Source organism: Fukomys damarensis, unplaced genomic scaffold (assembly GCF_012274545.1).
Source record: "Fukomys damarensis isolate Sample0158 unplaced genomic scaffold, DMR_v1.0_HiC HiC_scaffold_16, whole genome shotgun sequence".
Taxonomy (NCBI): Eukaryota; Metazoa; Chordata; class Mammalia; order Rodentia; family Bathyergidae; genus Fukomys; species Fukomys damarensis.
The window spans coordinates 69,632,223-69,656,270 of record NW_022900928.1 but is presented as its reverse complement, the minus strand read 5'-3'; the positions used below and the strand labels follow the sequence as shown (position 1 = coordinate 69,656,270).

The following is a 24,048-nucleotide window of genomic DNA, read 5'->3' as shown; positions in this document are numbered from 1 at the left end:
TTAAATTTACTGACAATTTCTAAATGATCCCATGTTGCCTTTAAATAAACAGCACTCTCATCTACTCAGGACAGAAGCCAAGGTGTGGTACTTGTCTCTTCCCTTTCCACTTGCCATGGCTGATCCTTCAGGTAATCCTTTTGATATTTTCTTCTTTCTGTTATTCCAGTATGTCTACTTCTTTCCATCATCTGTTATAGTAAAGATAACTCTCATTTCTCCCCTGGCTTGCTATGTCAGGCCACTAGCCACACCACAAATATTACTCTGTGGTTTCAAATTCTTCACTGCTTCCCATTACCCTGGAGATACCATGACACATAAAGCCACTTATGTCCTAAATCCTAGACCCAGCAGTCTGCTTATCAATCTTCTTTCTCATGTTTTTGGTAAGGTACAAGCCATCCATCTTTGCCTTTCCCTAGCATTTCCTGTATATTCTCAGCTCTCTCATATACATAACGTTCCATCTAGTACTCTGTCCATTACTTCCAGACTATGTCCACATGTCTTTCAGCCTCATACCAGCTGCCACTTTCTCTTGAAATTCTCCCCCAACTATTACCACCCCCTAGAATTAACTTCTCCTCATAGGTGCTTCATGAAATCATGTCCCTACCTCTTATTAGTACCTACCACTAATATGGTGATGACTTCTATTTGAATGTGAGATTTTAGGGCCACACTGTTCAACCTCGTAGTTGCTCTCCATACGTGGCAATTTGCATTTCAATTAATTAATATTACATAAAATTCATTCAGAGATGGGATTGGTGGTGCACACCTGTAATCCAAGTGGCTTAGCAGGCTGAGGCAGGAGGATTGCAAGTTTGAGGCCAGCCTGGGCAACTTAGCAAGATTGTACCTTAAAAAAAGGCCCTGGGTTCAATTCCCAGTACCCCCCCCCACACACCAGTTCTCAGTTGCACCAACAACCATGCTCAGTAGCCACTTAAAACCAGCAGTCACCCCACAGCAGCACAGAAATAAAACACTGCTATCATAGATAAAGTTCTGTTGGACAGTGCTGTTCTAGAAAATACATTCTATATTTTGTTAGTCATTTCATCTTCTAGACCAGCAGCTTTTTGTTATTTGGACCACAGATCACAGTATATGATTTGAAGGACTATTTTCTCAATTATCTCTAGGATGATATTTAACAAATACTATACTATCTGTAAAGGAAGACTAATTCATTGTATGTAAAGATATCCAGGGCATTATGGTTCCATTCTAGCATAAAACTCTAGTTGAGTACATCTACAACAGCCAGTCATGGGGTGTGGCACAATACAGTTATCTGCTGAATGAATGATACAGATAGGTTTACTTTTATCTATTTCCATCTGAAAGTGTGGAGTCACGTAAGACATGTTTCCTTAGATTCCAGAGAATACTGTGATAGATGATTTACTTTGCTTCTGAGGATAGGAGAATGGTATGACCAGTAGGATTACCTATTATTTCACTTTCTTTTGATGTTTACACAAGCAACCAATTGAAAATAATTGAGCCCTCCTTCAGTGGATGAGGTCAAAATGAAAATGATCCAAGTAGATACCAGATTTGATAAGCCCTATTTGTTTAAAAAACTGGCCAGTTTACTGAAAACATTAATAGTTTACTGAGCACCTACTATGTACCAGGCGGGAAGTTGGTCAGGTCCTAGGGTTGTAGGAGGGAACAGGAAGGATATAACTTACATTCACAGTGAGTAGCAATATATAATTATTTTCATTCTTTCTTGCCTAGTGCCCAAAGCAGGAGTGCCATACTTGGCTACAAATTCTAACCACCTAGGGAGTTGAAAAAATACTCATACTTGGTTCTCTTCTGAAAAGATTCTGATTTAATTGGTGTAAGGATGTTTCTGGGAGTTGGAATTTTTAAAAGGTTCCTTTGAGATTGGAATGTGAAGCCAAAGTTAAAAGCTGTTGACCTATGGGGATATAATCTTAAAATGATCTAAGAAAACTAAAAGCTTTTGTTATTAATAGTTGGTAGCACATTAGAACAAAAAAGACTTTAAAGTCATCTAACATATCTGCATTTTGTTCTCTGTTGCTCAGAGTATAAACCAGTATTTAGTTGCTGAATTGGCTAGGTCAAATAGTTCATGACCAAAATGAGACCTAGGGTTACTATGTATCTGATTTTAACACAATAGCCTGCTTGCTAAACTAACCTGTCTGAGAGAAATGGAAAATATAGTTATCTTCAAATTAAGAGACAGTCAGAATACAGTGTGGTCATAATTTTTAAGAGTCTGATTTGGGCTATTTTAAATTCCATAAATTCATATATTTAAGTATTTCTGATATTCAAATGTAAGCAATATAGATTAATTTCTCTAAAGTTCAATTACTTAAAAATGTGTATTTATATCCATATGTGTACATACATATAAATACATATATTACATGAATGTTATATATTGTGTTGTACAGAGGATAACTCAGTTCCTCAGGAATCCTAACGATGTTCTTACAGATTCAGACCTCATGTGCATATGTTAAACTCCATACATAACTAGAAAGGACATTTTGTTTTAAAGTTGAATTCCTCAATAACGAAAATGGTAGTAACAAGAGAAAATGAGTGTACTGTGTAGTCACATTCACTGTCCTCACATACTTTATTATATTACATTCCATTCAATTTTACATTTCATTGTACAGGTAAAAATTCTAGTCTCTCCCCATGAGAAAGGTTGGCATTAAAAACTACTGTAAAAAGTAGCTACCATTTTTAGCTATCACTATGTCCCAGTTTTAGATTCTACACACAGATCAGGAGAATCCATGAGCTATGTAAGGCATCTAGTCTACTCTTCATCTGTATAAGACCACATAGTGAAAATGTGTCTTATTTTTTGAAGACTTCAAAAGAAAATGAATACCCACACACTTCCTTCAAAATGCGTTTCACTGTTTGAGAGTCTACACAGTTGAGAAATTCTTATTTCTCTTCCAAATCCCTCAAGCTGTAGTTTAATCCCTTTTTCTCTAGTTTCCCGTGGAGAGAGAGGACAGCTGGCTCCCATTCTTTCTAAACTCAATCCCTTGTATCCTGAAAGACACCTACCTCTCAGGCTTCTCTTTGCTGGAACGAATCCTGAAAGTTCCTATCAGTAAATTGTCTCTTTTGGGTTCTGCATATTCACTTCCATGTCACATATATTCATGTTCCTTACATAATGTTCATAGCAAGCCAAGGCCAAGCACAAAAACAAGCAAACACATCATTGTTTTCATGAATGAAGTTATAGATCCAATAAATGACACTGAAAAAATACTTGGGAATGATAATCTTCCAAAATTATCCTAATCTCTTTTAGAAAGTATTGACAATCTATTGCTTTTGGAGAGGAAATTAAAAATTAAATGACTGGGTTTCAATTTCTTTTATACATGCTCTCCCCAAGCCCTGCAATGGAATATTCCACTCAGCATTCCACAGCAGGAGCCACCATTGCTCTGACAAAAATAGATGGAACATTCAGTCAATGGAGTAACCCGATTGTCTGACATTCTTTTCTGCTTTGTCATTTACATTTTAATAAATCCCAGAATATGTCAAGCTGTATCGAGTTGTACCAAGTGCAACGAACCACATGCAGTTACCAGATGCATTGAGGGCATCATGCAACTCCTACAAATCACCCACATTTGGTTTGTGTGTATTTTTAGGTTCCTACATGTTAAGTGGAGATGCTCTTTAAAATTAAAAATGAATATTTTGCAAAATTTTTGCTATAATCAACATTTTGAAGCAGATTTAGCTTTCATAAAGAGAGCTGTAAGGAAGAAGTTGCTCTGCATAAATGAATCAAAAATTTTGGTATCTATTAATCACAAGACCAGCACTACATCTACCCAGCAAAAATGTGAAATATATGCCTATTTCTCTGCCAGGTAGTAAGCTGGCAGTCTCTTCATTTGGGAGACTCAAATAATCAGTTATGTTCACTGAAGCCAAGATATCAAGTAAACAAGTCCTAATGGTGTGTCTGTGTGTGTGTGTGTGTGTGTGTGTGTGTGTATTTACTATTAACTTAGTCTATACGTATATGGGCCACCAACTCTTTCAGCACTTTGAAGTTTTTTTTATTGTGGCAACAGAGAGCTCAGTGAAAGCTTAGGATGGAGCTGAGGTGAAATGATGAAATGAGCCTCAGTCTGTTGGAGATCCCAGAGTGGCAGGTATGTGTTCAGAAAGAAGGAACATCTAAAGATGAGACTGTTAGGTTAGTTTTTATTAATACAAATTGCATAAGACATGAGGTTTAAACTTACTTGGGGTTATATGTTTTGTACCTCATTAACTAAGTTATTCAAAGTAGTCCATCAGAAAACTTTCTCTGTAGACTTTTCTTCTCAACTGTCTTATTATTACTCTTTGGGTATAACAATTTGACAAGACCAGAGTTATTTCCTATAAAATAAAGCACTAGTATCAGGTAAATCTGATTAATGTTAAATATGTGATAAGCTTGAGGAGTAAAAAGTTTTGAAGGAATTAATTTCTTTTTTGCTGGTCTTTAGGCTGTTCAATTGCTTGCCACAGGGATTGTGAATGACCACCTGTGTTACCACATGGAGTTAGGTGTTGTGTTGGGGAGAGTTAGACATAGTTTAGCTGTACAGAGATGGAGAAGACCAAAAAAAAAAAAAAAAAAGGCAGTAATATTGCAATGCACAAGTGAGACCATCAACATTTTCTGATTCTCAGTTTTCTCTTATTATGCCATAACGTGAAAACTGGTAGATTCAGTGTAAAAGTATGACCTAGCCAATACTATAATAATCATAATATCCACGATACCCTAGAAAAGGACACTGAACAATTTCTTCCTCCACTAGGAGTATCATAACACTTACAATCATAAAGTACTACCATGATTGTAGGACGCTGATTTGTGACTTCAGATTACACTGAATAAGCACAAATCAATTAGTTAATTATCTCAATCAACATCAGGAAGGATTGGAGAGATATGTCAGACTATGAAGGTCAAGAGACACATTCTGAGGGCTTAGTTTTTGTGAATGAAAAGTCCTATGTTCTAGCTCTAATGTTAGTGCTGTGGTTTGTCCCCGAAGGTGTCACTATTGGAATGTGGCCTGGAACTCTTAAGAAGTGGGGTTCATGAGTTCTTTGTGTCAACTGGAGACATACACTCAGGAGGGATTACCTGAACCTGGCCCCGCCTAGTCTCTGTGACTTCTTGTTTTGAGAAGTGATCTCTTCCTTCCACACTGCTTCTGCCACTGCTACTGGCCATGAAGTGATCCCACTGAAAGGGGGCCCTCCCGAGGGGATACACCATGCAGTTTGGACTTGAAAAAAACCTCTCTTCCTTATAGTTAGCCTGCCTAAATATTTTGTTATAGTAACAAAAAGTAATCTATTTATCTATAATTATTTCCTTTACATTTCTGGAGTTGAGTTAGCGCTTCTGTAAAATGAGAAACGTAGTGATTCATCTTTCCTAGCTTTACAAAAGACTTTTTTTTTTTTTTTTTTTTTTTTTTAGACAGGATCCCACTGTGTAGTGTAGGCTGGTCTTGCACTCAGTATTTAGTCCAGGCTGGCTTTGAACTCCTGGCAATCCTCCTGCTTCAGCCTCTCAAGTGGTGGGATTACAACAACAACTTTGAAAATAAATATGGTAGTGTTTTGAGAAGGCCCTTTGATTGATCACACACCCTGGCTTTTAGATATCCAGGTTAACAGAGATGAGCAGGGATGAAGATGTTAATAAAAATAAAAATGACTTTTCAGAATGTACTTTAGATGCTTACTTCAGCCTAATTCCTTTTTTAATTGTAGACCAACAGACTCTCCATGATAAAGAAACCATAAGGTCCATGTAGTCCAATTCTCATTATTTTCTGGGCTATAATGGACCATCTCTTCGATCAAGTCATTCCTTACCTGGACGGCTCAGATGGTTTGAATACTTTCTCTTTACCTTGAATCACAGGAACCTCTTCTGTTGTTTCTTATTTTACCCTTTGTTGGACATACAGTGTAAGTCTAGCCTTTTTTCCATTTGTCAGTCCCACAAATATTTAAAGGCAGAAATCATGCTTCTCCAGTGGTGTCTTTAGCTACATGTACTTAGCATTTCCCATCGGCTTCCCACAGCATCAATTCAAACCCCTCCACCAGCCCTGAGTCTTTATCTGCAGTTTATGTAGCTGCATGGGAAATGTGCTTCTCTCAGTTGGAAGCAATTTTCTAGATAGGGAAGTAGAGTATGATGATCATTTTCATATTAAAAAAACTCCTGAGTATTGGATTTCTATGAATAAATTTTCATATTAACTTTCTTAGTAACAATTTAACAGAGCTAACCCATATCACCTAACTATCTATTAAAACATGCAAGACTGTTTTAGACATGCAACTGTCAAACACCTTTCCTTATCCCTAGACTCGGCCCATTAGTCAGATCCCAGTATCTCTTTGAAATGATTAAGATACCTGACATTCGATATTTCTCTCAGAGTCATCTAATTCTCATTTTTGACTCAAACTTTCCCAAAGGAGACCAGAAGAAGGCAAGTGAGTGATTTGCTGAAGTTAGGATTCCAAATGTCCTTCTCCAAGATTATCAATCTAATAGCTATTAAAAAAATAAAAACAAAAACAAAAAAAGAAGTGAAGTAACTGACATGGTTGATTTTGTGAATGGGACTTGCTTTTATATTTACATTTTACATTTATTACTTATTTATTTAGTTAGTTTTTTTTTTAAGACAGGGTCACTCTTTGTAGTCCATGCTGACCTTGAATTCACTATGTGACCCAGGCTGGGCTTGAATTTTCAGCCATCCTACTGTCTCAGCCTCCCTAGTACTGGGATTACAGGCATGGCTCATATTTACATTTTAAAAGATCAACTAATGGTAGTAAGAAGGCATCTAGATAAGTAATGAATAGCAAGGGAAAGTTCATCTTGGATCTACATTTTTCTCCAGGTAATTCAAAGGTAATATTTCATAAATGAATAATTGAGATCCGTACTACATACACTGATGTTTAAAGCTAATTTGTAAAATAACATAATTTTTCTGCTTGCCTTCCTCCCTCCCTCCTTTCTTTCTTCACTTTCTTTCTTTCTTTCTTTCTTTCTTTCTTTCTTTCTTTCTTTCTTTCTTTCTTTTTCTTTCTTTCTTTCTTCTTTCTCTATGTTGATAAGCTGCTCTCTTTGAAAGAGGCAATTTAGGGTAAGTGGAGTTGAAAATCTTTTGTCCTCATTTATCCAACAAAAGAAAAGTAAATGAGATTCACAAGTACAAGCTTTCATTCCTTACTACAGTAACAATTCTCTGTGAAGGGGGAGGGAGGTATGTATGGAAGGTGGGCATGGCCTGGCACCTGTACGTGGGTTTAATAACCAAAAACTCATAACAAGGCATTTCAACTCAATCCACATTTTAAAAATGAGCTGAAATTCCTAAGAAAGCAGTTCCACCATCTGGCCCCAGAGGACAGAATTGTTAGCAAAGCTTCAGTGTACCGTGCTATCAGATACCAGGGGTGTCTAGAAACTCCCTTCATGTCTTCTTTCAGTGTTTCCGAGTTGAGATTTGGCAAATCTTTCTCTGCACCCCATTTGCTTCTGCTCCTACCACATCGTTCTCCTGGCCTTCCTTCCTCTTATCTACCATGCCTTCCCTTATTCCCTCCCTCCCTTTCTTCCGTTTTCCTTTTCTTCTCTCTATCCCTCCCTTTTATCCTTCTTCTTCCTCCCACCTTCCCTCCTTTTCTCCTTTTTTTATCTTTTCTTTTTATTGGGCATTTTATTTCACTTTTCACTTCTTTTCTGAGTCTTTCCACTACTCATGAATCTTTCCACTATTTATGAAAAACTTGAGAGCTGTTGCTTCTTCAGTGCAGTGCATAGGTGTAGCTTTATTTCTCGGGCTATGACCATTTTCTTAAAATATCACCTCTGAGTAAATCCATGTTAAAATTTCATCCGAGTATAATAACACATGTACAAAGAAATAGGTTCTTTCTGTAGTCTATTGGAAGAAAGACAAAAAAAGAAAGAGTAAGAAAATAAAAGGAAGAATGAAAAGGGAAGGAAAGAAGGAAGGAGTCTTTCCTATAGGATTTCTATCCTCTTTTTTCCTGAACTACTTGAACAATTTTCCTTTTCTCTCTGGGATCTTCAACAGGGGAAAATATTAAATATTTAAGGACCTGCCCAACCTTTCACTCCTGTTCCAGTGGTTAACACTGTTCACCTTTGTTACTGTCATTACCACCCCTTGAGTTTACCAAGTGTTTCTTAAAGTAGACTATGCCTCAGAACAGCCTGGAGAGCTGAGAAGCCACAGGCCTGCTAGGTGCTGTCCCCACAGTGTCTGGTTCCATAAGACTGGGATAGAGACTCAGGATTGGAATTTCTAACAAGTTGAGGGGCGTGCTGCTGCTGCAGGTCCTGGACTCTGGGATTTGTAAACCACTGCACTAATTCTAAACCATCATTTCTCCTCCCGTAGTCATTTCTTCAATGGGACAAACAATCCTCATCCCTTTAACTGTTTTTACTATCATCGATTTCCAGAAACTCTTAAGCATCAGTGTGGCTCTTCTTTGAAATGTTTGCTAATCCATCTTTATCTGGATGGTTAGAAGTGGATACTGGACTGTGGCTAATTTTGTTTTCATGAAGTTTATTTGTACATTTTAGATATACAGTACAGTTACATTCATCATTGGGATCTTGTACCTCTACATGAAGTATCTTGGTCCTTATTTTTTCCCCATTCCTCTGCCTTCCCTTCAACCCCTCCACCCTTCCCTATTTATAAAGTCTTTGTTTCCATTTTTTGCATTTCTCATACTTATTCTTTTCCTTTCCCCTACCCTTCCCACTCCCCTATTCCTTTAGACCTTTTGTTCTTATTTCACATTATCAATTATACATTTTGAACCTTATTTACACTTTTAGTTTTTCACAACAGAGAAACTGTTCAATATTTACACATGCATGTCCTATTTATTTCACTTAAGAAAGAGTATGGCCTCAATGTGCATCCATTTAGCTATAAATGTCTCTAATTTCTTGTTCTTTATGGCTGAGTAGTACTCCATTTTATAGAAAACCACATCTTCTTTATCCAGTCTCTAGTAGGTGGGCAATTGGGATGTTTCCAATTTTTAGCTATTACAAACTGTGCCGGTATAAACATGGGTACGCATATGTCGCTGTGGTATGATTCTTTTAATTCTTTTGGAAAGATGTCAGCAGAGGAATAGCTGGATCAAATGGGACCTCTAACCCTAGTTATGTGAGGTATCTCCATATTGATTTTCACAGTGGTTGCACTGTCTGCACTCCCACCTACAATGGAGAAGGGTTCCTTTCTCCTCAAAGCCCCACCAGCATTTGTTATTGGTTGATTTCATGATAGCAGCCATTCTTTCTGGGGTGAAGTGAAATCTCAGCATTGTTTTTATCCGCATCTTGAATATCCAGTGATGTTGAATATTTTCAAATAACCAGTGATGTTGAACATTTTTTCATATGTTTATTTGCTACTTTTACTTCTTTGTCAGAAATGTCTGTTCATTTCAGGTGCCCATTTTGAATTGTGTCTTTACATTTGGGGGTCTGACTCTTTTGAGTTCTTTATATATTCTAGGAGGTAGACCTTGGAGGAACAGCTGGTAAAAATTTTTTCCTACCTTGTAGGTTTTCTCTTATCTCTGTTGGCGGTTTCTCTTTCAGTGCAGAAGCTTTTCAATAAGATGAGATCCCAGTTGTTGATTCTTTGTGCTAGTTTCCGTGTTACTGAGGATTTGTTCAAGTCTTTTCCTACGCCAATGTCTTTGAGAACACTAACTAGCTTATCTTCCAGCAAGTTCAGTGTTTCTCTTTTAATATTTATATCTTTAATCCACTTTAATTCTAGTTTAGTGCATGGTGAAAGATAGGGGTCTAGTTCTAATCTTTGACAAGTTGAAATCCAGTTTCTCCAGCAGCATTCATTGAATAGGCTATCTTTCCTCTACTGAGCATGGCTGGCTCCTTTGTCAAAGATGAGGTAGCTGAGTATGTCTGGAGTATTTTCTTCATCTTCTGACTTATTCCACTGATCCTCAGGTCTGTTTCTTTGCCAGTACCATGCTATTTTTTTCACAGTGGCTTTGTAATATAGTTTCAAGTTGGGGATTGTGATACACCTCTCCCCCATCATGTGTCTGTTGCCTGGAATGACTTTTTGTATTCTAGGTCTCTTCTGGTTCCAAATGAATTTTTGGATTGTTTTCTTTAGTTCTGTGAAATATACTTTTGATATTTCAATCAAGATAGCACTGAATCTGTAAAGCAGTTTTGGAAGCATGACCATTTTCACTATATTGGTTCTTCCTACCCAGGAACAAGGGATATCTTTCCATTTCTTATATCCTCTTCCATCTCTTTTTTCAGAGTCCTGTAGTTCTCAATGTAGAGGTCTTTTGATTCCTTGTTAAACTGATTCCTAGATATTTCATCTTTTTGGATGCTTTTGTGAAAGGGATTGTTTTCCTAATTTCTCTCTCAGAGAGTCTGTTATTTGTGCACAAGAAGGCTATTGATTTTTGAGTGTTGACCTTGTATCCAGTTACTCTACTGAATCTGTTGATTATGCCTGGAACTCTTTTGGCAGAGGTTTTTGGGTCTTCTGTATAGAGTATCACACAGTCAGCAAATAATGACAGTTTAACTTCTTCCTTTCCTATCTTTATTGCTTTTATTTCTTTCTGTTGTCTAATTGCTGTGACTTATGTTTCCAGAACTATATTGAACAGGAGTGGTGATAGTGGACATCCTTGTCTTGCTCCTGATTTTAGCATAAAGGTTTTCAGTTTTTGGCCATTTAGTAGGATGTTGGCTGTTGGTTTTTCATAGATAGCCTTTACAGGTTGAGATAAGATGATCTATTCCAATTTTCTGTAGATTTTTTATTTTATTATCATGAACGGTTGTTGGATTTTGTGAAACTGTTTTTCTTGGCTAATTTTGACATAATAAAAATACCAATCCCTTATACTTCTATGATATATTTCCCCAAAAGGATCACAACAGTACTTTATTATCTGTTGTCTTGTTTGTTTGCCTCATAGCCATGAGATATTATCTCATTTTAGTAAAAGATACATTGGAAGGAGAAGATATTGCACAATTACCGTCAAGAGATGCAAGACAAGACTTGAACTCAGTTTTCCTGACACTTAGTTCACGGCTTTCTCTTTCTGAATTCTCATAGGATTTGTTTAGCATTTCTAATTCAAACTCTAGTTCAGATAATTGGGTCAAGATGACTTTCTTTGCTATATGAATCCAATGTCCAAAAATGAACTAAAATTGCTTAGTTTTGAGTCCAAACTGTTGTTAGTTGTATAGATACAAAGCCTAAGCCCAATTTAAAGAATTCTGCTCAAACAATATGAAAATCTAAATCTTTATTTTTACAATTGCAAGGAATGTCTTTTAATTATGGTTCCAGCCTGCCTTTCACTTAATGAAATATTTTAATTTGGGTGCCGTTGGTCCCCATATTTTACTTCTTATAATAAAACAGCCTTTTACTTCATTCTACAAATTGATTATAACATTGTTTCACTTTTGCTATTTATTAGATAATCAGGGTTTTGTATATTAGGAATTAGTATTTTACATACATGCTTCCAAAAAACTGAAAGTGAAAAAGAGGGATTAGAAGGAAAGCAGTTTCTTAACATACCAATTTTATCATTTACATGATATTTAAGTCTTTTAAGCTCCTTAGATTCCATGGTCTTCTCTCTGTTTTTCTTGCATCCCATCTTGCCTTCCCATCATGACAAGAAAATGAAGAGTCTGTCAGTTTATGAAATCATAAAGCTGGATTAGATTGGTTTGTAAGAATCCTATTGTTTGCCCCTAAACTACTGTTGCAAGAGTGAAAGGCTCCAACTGTTCGACTGACACACAAATTGCCATCAGCAAGGTATGAGAAGGAATCTCATTTATTACCACCAAGGAAATAGATAATGCCAGTGGACCGAGTGTCTTTTATCCAAATTAGACTAACCAAATCAATTCAAATCATTAGAATACATTATATCTAATTATATATAAATATGCCTTATTTATAGCCACTTACCTGCTTGCCCAAAGCAATGTATTATTTTATGCTAAATCAATAGTTTAAAAATTATACAACTGACTGAAAAATATTTTAGTGGGCTGTTACATATTTTGTATTTAATTTATTCAATAAACATTAATTGAGGACCTACTACATCCTGGGAATACAATGATGAATAATGCACAATCCTGGTCTTCAACATGCTCACCTACTTGGGGGAAACAGATATGTAAAGACTTGCTCGTCCTAAAAAACATTCAATTCCAGGAAAATTAATGGTAGACATTCTTGCCTAAAGTGGGTCATAGAGAGGAAAAAGATGAAGAGTTTGGGGAAAATAGCTAGAGGATAATAAAGATTAAATTCAAGTTCATATAAAGAATTGTGTCCAAAGCTTTCCAATGACATTCTCTAGTAAATTCAGGTTTTAGGTTAAGCAAAAAATGAGGATGGTGGGCCTATGCAGGAATGGTGCACATTGTACTGCAAAGTCAAACAGAATGATTCTCAAATTGTAGAAGTTGAGTAACCTGTAACCCTATTCTATTATTGTGAATAATTATGTCTAGAAAATTAAAAATACATTTGCACAATTATCAGTTGAAAGGTGAAAACATTCTCATTCTTTCAGCTATACTTCTACCTCTAAGGCAGTCCATTTGCTTAGGGAAGATGTCCATTCGTGTATACGGAAATATGGTTTGGTTGGTCCACATTTAGCTCAACACACATGGCAGAGATGCATATGGGTCCATCCATAATTTCTTTGCACAATAGCATTTTCTTCACGGCTGGCTGGCCTTTTCGTTGGACTATTTGAGATCACAGTACACATAGTGAGGACAGATCAGTCTTTGTGGGGTAGGAATGAAATGGTTTATATAAGGATTCAACTTATGACCTTATGAACAGTGAACCCATATCAGCTGACTGCAGTGACATAATGAATAAATGAATTACCTTCTTGATTCCAGTTCTTCAATCCGTTCTTTTAAAAGGCACAAACCCAACCCAACATGTCCAAGTGAAATGCGGATTTTGAGACCTCACTCCTCCCAAAGTGGGTCATAGAGGACTTCTTCAGACCTTTCAGAAACGTCCACTGTCCATCTACTACCAGGTTATCCCCAGAAGTTAGATGATAATCCTCTTTGAACCAGTGCAAAGGAAAATTTTAGAAGTAGGTTTTGAATGTTTACAAAAAAGAGTGATACAAAAACATATTGCCATCTTCCTAAATCAATCATTTTTACCTTTTTAAAACCTAGGTTCTCTTTTCAGCCCTATTCTCCAGTTTGTATTCTTCAGGATATTTTGTGATGATTATTGTCTTACTCTTAGCTGTGACTGTGAGTAATTCATTGTTTCAGCTGATTCGTTGCTGTTTATAAAATTGCATTATTAAGAACTTTTGAGGATTTATTTTCAGGCTCTCAAAACTGGTGTTTGTGGATGTGATCTGGTTGGAATTGTGGCATTGTTGAGTTTTGATTGTTCAGTTTGCTTAGGTTCCAAATGTTATTCAGCAATGCCCATTCCGAAAAGCATGGGATAAGGTAACCAGGTGTGCCATAAGCTGATTTCTCATGTGTTCTTCATCTTGTTTATAGTTTATCATCTTTTATTTTTTATTGAATAATTGATGTTAGTGACTCTTTTGTGAATAAAATGCTTCTCTATACAACAGATCGGGTTAGGTTGGGAGCTATTTACTGGAAACCAGTACAAGTTTTTTTTCACAGCTGAGGCCTTGGTTGAGCCTTACTTGTGAAGTTGGATGGGGTTTTCTCTACCATTCCCCCAGCCCTCAGCTCTCACATGTCTCTTCCCCTTAGGGCCTCAGACTCCCTCCCAGTTAGAGAATATCTGAAAGATTAATCCTTCTTAAAGGCATTATTTAATAAGGTGGGTTCATCCCTTGGGTATAAGTGCTTTAATAAAATAACTTTGCAGACAGAAAAGATTTAACAGCTCAGAGAAGAATTCTCCCATGATAGATATTTGACATCATGGTAGACATGTAGAGGTGAAGGTAAGAACCCTGACTAAATCACTTTTATTCATGTTTCTCAACACCATTTACCTGGGATACACTGTTAAGCAGACCTTTTATACTTGCAGCATCTACTTTCTCCACTCTACTTTTAGTAATATGGATACTTAGTATCCTCCTATTTCTTCCAATTGCTTTCAGGTTCAACCTCACTGAAATTTACATGCACATGTTCCTGGAAATAGGAGTTTTCACTCCATCAAGCGTCTCTATGATTGTTTTGTCAAGAAAAGTAGGCAAATTCATAAAACTACAATAGGAGGTCCAGAAAATATGCTACATTTTCTGGAATAAAAACCCAAAGACTCTTAGAGTCCGAGGGCACCACTCTAAAGAGCTCACTGTGGGTATGGAATTATTAATGCAGTGTCTCAAAGTTCCTGATACTTCCTCTCTGTCTCCTTTTCCATTCTTAAAATATTAGCCACTCTGATGGACCCTAGAGGTCAACTGTACAACTGTAGTTGTCTTCTTCTCTTCCAAGTGTAACTTTCAGCCATCCTAATTATTTTTATAAATTCAACTAGGGTTGCAAACAGATACCTAGACAGATCCAAGGATATAAAGACATTAACCTCAACCTTGGCTTTTAAATCCATCTCACCTGTACTCCTCTTTATTTTGTCCCTCCATCTACCTAATAGGCAATAAAATTACACTGCTTCAAAAGCTAGATACAAATATACATATTCTCTTATAAATCCAGCTGTGGGTTTCCTTTTAGTTAATATTCTTTCCTTAAATTATAAATCCAGAAAATTTAAGCACAAATGAAATATTCTTCTCTGTTAAAGTTTTATAGGATTTATTTGCCATATCTAAGATGGAATTGAAGGCATACTCATCAATCCCCTCATTGTTGTCTTGTATTCATCTCTCTTCTTACTCACATATATTATTTAGTCACTGGCTATTTCTCCCCCCAGTCTTGTCTCTTTCTTCCTTTATTATGCTCATTTCTGAATCATTCTTACTGTCTGCGTACTATGTTTTCAACATACACTCAAAACTACTGTATTAGCATAAATGCTAGACCTCTTCTCATCTTCATATAATCTAAGAAACAGATTACAGGGTAAAATGCCTTGAATGGCCATCCTCTCCAGTGCCCTGTCATCAAAACTACTGCCCTACCCATGAGCAGCTGCTGTCATCATTTACATTCTAAATAGAAACAGAAATTCCTCAGGAAAGACTTCCATGACCTCTCCCCAATTAGATCTTGTCCCTTTGTGTTCTCATAACTTGCTCTAATGTTTTTCTTTGTATCATTAATGGTTTGTAAGTCCATATTTGAGCAGTGAGCTCCAGAGAAGACAGATGTATATGTTTTCACTCACCACTGCCTCTCTACCTCTTAGTTCATCCTGGTTCATGTAGGTATTGGTAAGTGCTAATTCATACCTTTACTACTATTATGAAGGCAAAATTTTATGATCAGCCTTGTCTTTATTATGAAAACAAAGGGATATATGATTTACTTTTTTCTTTTCATACATGATGTATTTTCTCCTTTCATACAGATGTATTTCATACATCTGTCAAACAAATAACAAATATATGTTATGTGACTACTATATTTAGGCCCCCTTTTAAGCAAACAAAAGTGAAGCAGTTGGCAAACCTTGCCCATTGAAGGAAATCTAAATACAAAGCCAAATAAAAGGTATATCGCAGGAAATCTAAAATGGGAAGAGAATGAAGAGAGGGAAATGGGATGGGGGTAAGGGGATGAAAGAAGGAATTAAAATGTGTTATGCACATGCGTCAGCTCCACACGAGGAACATAAACATTATGTATTGCAAATATATACTAATAAATAAATTAAAAAAAAAAGAAATTGAAGAACTTAGACAGGTGAAGATTGGAGGGAATAATGTTCTAGATGCAAGAAAGAGTAAGACCAGAAGTTGATGTCTTTTTCTCTAGAGTGCCATGTGCACATGCAGGAAAGAGCCAATTCATTAGTGACCTCGAATGGGAGAAAATGCTGAGAGTGAAGTTCGAATGGAGGTCTGCACAAAACTTGAGCTCTAGTTGCAGAAGCTTATGTTTTGTTGTTAGGCCAGTGCAGCATGTGGGAATGATCATTTTGTCTGAATTACAAGTTTGGAAGATGAACTCAGCACCCCTGTGTCTCAGCATTAAATTGTCTATTGTGCTGAGCTTGGTGACTTCCATCATAAACGCTGGATTCTCCATTTCTTAATATCTGAGAGCAGGGACTTTAACTCTTGCTGTCCTGGACTGAGGTCAGCTGCTAAGTGTCCCTGATACTCACTGCCTGAACTTTGAAATTTTGCTTAGCATTTACATGCTTACTATTGACACTTAAACTTGGTCCCTTCAAATAAATGCACATTTTAGATCAAATCTGTCAATCAAGGTCCTCTTATTTGCGTTTTCTGTTAAAGAAAACAAGGCTTGTAATTGATAATACTGATTTTCAAGTCCAATTGTTTTCTGTAATAAGTTCCCCATCTTTCTTAACTTTAGAAAACAATGAGTACAAATCAAACTCCAACAATTAAAATTTATTGAATCCTATTTATGTACACACTGTGTTCAAATAACTTTTATGTATATATTGAATCACTTGTTGACCATGAACATGTGAACTAGGTATCTTCCCTTTACATATGAGGAAATTGTGACCAGAGAAGACAAGTAATGAGCTAGTAACACAGCTCATTAATAAATATAAGACCCTGGATAGAAACTGGCTGACTGAAGCCTGGGAAATACTACTGTGCTACTGCTGGTGCCTAAGTGAAAGGATCTCCATAGGTAAATGTGTACTCCACTGTCCCATGCATTGTAGATGCTCAGTAAATGTCCAAATATCATTCCCATCTTTGACCTCAGCTAACGCTGTGTGCACCTATTTTGTCATCTGTAATCTGTTCACCAGATGCTCAAGCGCAGGTGGTCATGACTAGATTAATGGCTCTGCTACTGAACATTTATGCTTGGTCCTTCACCTTGTGCAACCCCAAGGTTCTATATTCACTTTCCATGCTGGTCTTTCAATCACATTCAGCCTTCCCTGTTCTGGTTAATGACAAATGGCATTCACTTTTGTATACTTCCAAATGACATGCTCTTTGGAACAGGCTCACATAGTACTCCCTAGGGAATGAGCACCATATAAACTTGTAATTAATTCCTCTACTGGGGTTTTGTGGGTTTCCAAAGACTACCCAGGAAAATCCCTTCAAATGACAAGTGATTTCCTAAAAATAGTTATCAAAAGAGATTGAATTTTAAAAGGAAAAAGTAATATTTATTGTATATCTACTATGTTATGCCAGACACTATGTTTTTACACATGTGTCTTTGGGAGTCATAATGATTATGTGAAGAATTTTCTTCCCATTTTACAGAGGAGAAGTCAGGCTCAGAAAAGTAAAGTCGCCTGCAGTAACAATTGGTAAGTGATGAAATGATAGTACAAATGAACATGTGTCCGAATCCAAAGCTCATTCATTTGATTAGCAAATGAATTTACTGAGGGCCTGCTAAGAGCCAAGCATGTTGTTAGGCCCTGGGGATGTGTCATGTAAGCACATGGCCATTGCCCCTATCTGTGAAGAGCTCACAATGAAAGAATAGATAACTGTACAAATGACAACATAAAGTGTCACAGATGCTGGGGCTGAGAAATTGTAATGAACTCCCTTTTATTCCAAAGGCAGTATAAAGTGAAAATTTCACAGTTTTAAAAGAATATAGATCATATTTAATGAAGCAATTATTCTTTTCCCTTCAATCGTTGTTCCTCAGCCTTTTGCTCTTAAATTACTGAGTTTATTTGAATTTGGAGTTTTAATGGTACATGGAGAACTATGATATCTATGTTAAAAACTTTAAAAAATACAAAGCAGTTATAGTCTTAGATCAAGAGAAGATTAGCTAGAAATGGCAATGGTAATGTGCAGTATATGCATTAGAAAGTTCTAGGAAAGGTTTGTGAGAGGGTCACTTTTTTTTTTTTTTTTTTGGTTCTGGGAATTGAACTTGGGTCCTTGCGTTTGCAAGTCAGGCCACCGAACCACTGAGCTAAACCCCCGGCCCTCAATTTTTTTGTTTGTTTGTTTGTTTGTTTGTTTTTGAGGGTCACTTTCCATAAACTAAGCTCCCTTTGCATGAATGTCTGGAAAACCTGGCTAGCCTGAGATGCTGTTTTGGTAATGGTAGCAGCAGGCTGTGGGCTGTGAGAGGACTTTGTGCCATGATCTTGTTTACAATTTGTCTGAGGCTTCTTGAGCTCAGTCCAGCCAGATGGACTCTTCCTCTCAAATATCAGACCTGATCTTTTCAAATAAAACAGTACAAAGCACATTAAAAGCTTTGATCCAACTGTTTACTTTGCATTTGTGTGCGTTGAGGGAAATGAGGACAAAGGAAGGATTTATTAGGCCTTGCTGTGGGTGGCCAGTGCAACCACTGGGCACGTTAGAGGAAAATTGGGAGTACTCTGTACCAACACATATTGGACACTTGTTAACACTTAGATACTCTATGTTCTCACTAACTTCTGTCATCTTTATCTGAGGGCCTCTTTCAACATTTTGGCCTTCTTGACCATCAAAGGAAAGTTCCTGAGATGAAAACCCTTTGGTCAGTTGTTTTCTCTGCATTGAAAAAGGTTGGAGACAAATACTTTTCTTTAGGATTCTCTTGCAGAGAAATTTCTCAGCATCTCTGGGTGACTCCACTTCCTTTTCTGTAAGCAACATCATATTTTCAAAGCATTTGAGTGAGCAATTTATTTGATCCACAACTGTCTGGAGCAGGTGTTATGTCTCCCTGGCACATATTCACACACTGCACACACATTAATACTACACAGATGAGAAAACTGAGCTTCCATGAAGGAGAAGGAGGAATCTTTAATTGACTCCTACTATGTACCAGACACTTCCAAAAGATGATCTTGTGCATTCTCCATCCTGTGAAGGAGCTAAGATTTGCCCATTTTAGAAATGAAAAATACTAAAGCTCAAAGGTTAACAATGCTCTGCTTCATTCACAGTAGTTGTTGATATCTGTTTTTATTATCAAAGGGGTAGGTATTTTGATTCTAAGACCTCGTTGGGTCGATCTTCTCTGCTGCTCAGCCTGAAGTTTCAAAATTGAGTTATTAGCTGAACATTTGTCCTCTAACTTCTGGCTCAGTGTTTTTCACTCAACCTGTGCAAAGGAAATACTACTCTCAGAAAATATACATTTATGTCTCTCTTTTTCTTTTCTCAGTAGAAACAAAGACTATCTCCATGAAAAACTGCAACAAAGGTTTTTGAGATCAAGTTAATAAAAAAATATATGGATGGAATATACAATGTTCTGAATATGTATTTAGCACCTTTCTTTTACTTGAGATTAGGAATACAGCAAAACAAAACAAAAAACAAACAAACAAACCAAAAAACAAACCAAAAAAAAAAAAAAAACCCGCATCATTTTGAGATTAGGAATACAGCAAAACAAAACAAAAAACAAACAAACAAACCAAAAAACAAACCAAAAAAAAAAAAAAAACCCCTGCATCATTCTCTTATTGCAATAGAAGAGCAACTCTGATAAACACAGTGGATGAAGACTATAGAATCCGTGAATGCTAATATAGAACTGCCCTCTTATTTCTCAGCTCCAAGTCACCCTCATTTGCTCACCCTGCCCTACCCTGTCCTATATAAAACTGTTGCACTTTAAGATTTTGGTGTCTGGATAGTTTAGGGATGGGCATAAAAAGAAGAAAGGAATTTAGAAATTCAAACACCAACCCAATATATTATACCAAATTAATGGTAGTGTTTAATGGACTTAAATGACTCTTTTAGAAAATTAATTCTTTTTAGGTTTTAAAAAGAAATGAGACTTTTTGGAAAATTTTTTAAGAATGATGATCCTTTCATGTTTATTAAATAGTACTTAAAATATCTAATTGGTATATGTGTATATTTGTGTGTATGTGTGTGTGTATGTGAGAGGGGGAGAGAGAAAGAGAAAGAGAGACAGAGAGAGAGAGGGAGACAGAGGGAGGAAGAGAGCAAGAGGGAAAGACTAGGTACTGTAATTTTAATTGCTTGTAATCTAACTTGCCTTTTTGTTCCTTTATTTCATTCTTTTCTCTTTTTTTGTATCAGTTAATCTGTTGGTTACATTTTCAGCTTTTCTTTGCTTCTGGTTTCATTTTCAGATGAAAAAATGCTAGGCACACAGTGCTGCTGTCTGGTTGCTATGGTGACCGCAGCCTATTATCCTGCCTTGTCATTCATCAAGAAAGAATTACACTTGACAGAGGCAGAGGAAAATGCCTGCAGTCTGCAGCATAGGAGAAAAAAAAGCTTTTCTTGTCTTCTATGTGTGTAAAGGGTCTTTAATGCCCATTTAGTTACATGTTTTATTTAGCATTATTTATTACTTGTAACGACAATAATTGATACCTGTAAAAAATACATCCCCTCCCCTTTAAGTATTTAACTTACAATTTGTCCATTTGCTTTGCTTTCCCATTTCAGACCTGTACCTAGTATCTTGCCCCACCATCTGACGCCACAAACACTGCATCCACTCTGGTAATAGAAACAGCCAAAGGACTGCATTCTCCATGGAGAATGATCACTGTAAAGCTAGCGAAATGAGCCAGTTTTCCCCTTTTAAAATGTGTTTTATAATCAACAGTTCTGTTGTCGTGAGATTCTGAAGCCTAATGAATGTAATACGTTATCAATGAATAATTGAATCTAACTTTTGATTAAATTATTTCTCCAAGTATGTAATGTCTATGAAATATAGTGTCAGCAAACTAATACAAAACTATGTCGATCTTTCCTTTAGATAATTAAATGTAAAATCATGATTGCTTTTTACAAATTTGGATCCATCCCAAATCCATTGTTCTTCAAAGGCAGGAAAAGGTAATTACTTGTTATTTGACTATTCCTCATTATGGTCATTTGAATTAACCCATATTATTTCCAAAAATAAATGGTATAATAACTTGTGCATGTTTAAACTCCTACACTTTAATTTTATATTTTTAACCTACTATTATGCACCTTATTATTCAAGTCTTAGAATGTATCTGGTAGACCATTTTAAACGAGTTTGCTGATGGCTTTGTTTTACTCTCCTAGAATTGTTTGATTTCCTCATTAAGGTGGAGAATATGTTGTAAAATTGGCAGTATTAAGTTGAGATCCTTTGAGAGTGGCTTGGACTATATTTGATCTTTTGTTTCCATGGCCAGAGAAAAGATGGACAACAACAACACTACATCTTGGGTTGTTAAATTAACAGCATTTAACCTAACCCATGTTCACTGCAATTAACCCATGCTGCTTCGAGTGTACATGGGCAACTAGGGTGAGGAACATTGAACTTCGGAAGTTCAAGTTCTAAGTCTCTAATACAATTTCCTTCCAGAGTCATGCTTAAACAGTACACACATAGAGTCACAGAAGTCCTACTCTTACCTTACAAGTAATGCAGATAGCTAGATATTATCTGGTCAGTTTGGGTCTTGTGATGTTTCAGATTCTAACTTTCCCACTACTTCCTTAATTATCTTGAAAATTTTGGTAAGAGGAAGTTCGGGGGTGGCGAGGGATGATTCTAAAAAGAATTATAGCTGTCAGGAAATCTGCCCTGGATTTTATAAATTCCTGCAATAATTCAAAATCACTTGATTTTTTGTTACATCTAAGGTAAGTCCATTAGTGCATTCCTTACAGCAACCTTTAAATGTCCTCACTGGGTAAAAATGTAGAAATCACGGAATGTTTTTCTTTAATCTCAACATTCAGGAGTGCAAAAACAAACAATGTAAAGGAGAAAAGACATACTGAGTTTTGAATTGTGACTGTTTGTTCCTGGATCAAAACTTTTACTTTAATATTACAACAACACCACTGTTCATTTCCTGTTCAACTTCAAGCTTACCTTTTGATTTTCAAATGTCCCTTAGGCTAATGTTTTCACTGAAGAATGAAATGAACAGGCAGAAACAATTAGGCGAGCAGATACAGTGAAAATGAACACCACACTCCACTCTCACAGAAATGAAAGGCTACGAAGGAATTCTGCTTGGAATCCGATCCCACAGCAGCACTACTTTTGCTTCTTGTCATTTTTCTTCTGCTCACCCTAAGTGCACACCATGTCCCCTGTATGGAGGAAAAGAAGTAGGCACACAAAGACTCCTCAATACTCACAGGCATGGGAAATATTTTTCTCTGTCTGTTACTAGCACAGGATAAGCTCCAAAAAAGAAAATCCACCTAAATATTTTAAACAGCAAATGTCTCCGAAAGCCTGTTAAATGTTCACATATGTCCTTATGAAATTTGTAATATGAATTGTTTATATAGTCCTGATTAAGGGCATGAACATCATTAAAAAGGATCAAGTCAGTTTAAGAATAGAAAATTTTAATGTCAAATAGAACTGTTAACTACAAGGAGAAGCAAAGATTTTTTAAAAAATGTATTCATCTATGACTCTATATAAAAGATACATCAACAGCCAAAAGTAAGTGATTAAAGAGCCTTCAAGGTTTTATCAGGAATTAACAAGGAAGTAATTAACTTTATCCCAAACAAATCTGCCATCACGTATTTATAGCACTTTTGCCACTTTATGAAAGCTATATCTTCTTTTTTAGTACCGCACTGAGAGATTTTACATGACAAGAGTTTGGCATTCCTATTTTTGGATTTACTCTGTTAGAAGAGTGTGCTGTGGTACAACGGAGGCACTGGTTACAACTTAACAAAGTAAATGTGCTGAGACTGAGGTAACGTTGCATCCAGTTTGGAAGACAATATTATTACCTGATATATGAACTATATAGTAGAAGCCAGGCATGGTGGCACATGCCTGTAATCCCAGCACTCAGGAGGCTGAGGCAGAAGGATCACTGTGAGTTTGAGACCAGCCAGGGCTACATAGTGAGTTCCAGGTCAGTCTCAGCTACATAGTGAGACCCTGTCTCAAGAAAAAAAAAAAAAAGAATTATATAGTAGACTCAGAGTTTGTTATACTTGAACTCAAAGTTTATATTTAAAGGCTGTAGGCAATGGAAAATTGCCTTGTGATATCCTCAGACTACAGGAAATACAAAATTTAAACCTTCTGATGTCTTCTGTATGGAGAAACAATACCTCTGCCATGAATCAGGAAGAGAGACAGCTTCCATAAGATTACACAGAGCAGAAGGTATGGTTTTGTTTTTTATTGAATCTGTCCCTCAGTATTTTCCCAATAAAACACCTCTCATAAACACAGGGTCTTTGTATTTTTGTTTTTGTTGTTATGGGAATATTTTTTTAATACCAGTATAATAGTTTTTCTCTGCATTAGTGAAGATTTGAAGACAGCTGCCAGTAAACATAAAACCAGCTATATAATGGCTTACAATGGGTTTTTTATTTGAGATTCCAGTGTGGGGTAAATTTGTTACTCTACCAAATGACTGGTTCCATGAAAATTGACTTCACATAATAGGGAACATTTCCCTTTTTGTTAAAGGCAATTTATACCAGTTAAAAGACAAAATATTGACATACTTCCTCTTCATTGTTACTTATTTTTTTTAATCTAAAAAGCTAAAGCAAACAAAAATACCTATGAGGTGTGTAGACACAAGAGTGCTCCAGTAAATCATTTTTCCAGAGGCAGTCCAGAAGCAATTTAAAATCATATTTTCAGCTGTTCATGGAAGACTGAAGTGTAATTCTACCATGTAAGTTGAGATCACTTATTTGTCTTTTACCAAAGAAAAGATAAATCTAAAAAATTTATGAGTGTAAGTTGTAATGCAACTTTTGTTTGGGGATTATAGTGTCATG

The 24,048-nt window shown here is 36.4% G+C and overlaps 1 long non-coding RNA gene across 1 annotated transcript in view; it reads left to right on the top strand.

The window, feature by feature from the left end:
* Nucleotides 1–24,048, top strand: part of LOC117286346 — a 63,283-nt gene that overhangs the window by 11,374 nt on the left and 27,861 nt on the right. The window contains exon 2 of the long non-coding RNA XR_004517488.1: nt 21,038–21,117. This is a non-coding gene — a long non-coding RNA (uncharacterized LOC117286346). The remainder of the gene's footprint in view (nt 1–21,037; nt 21,118–24,048) is intronic.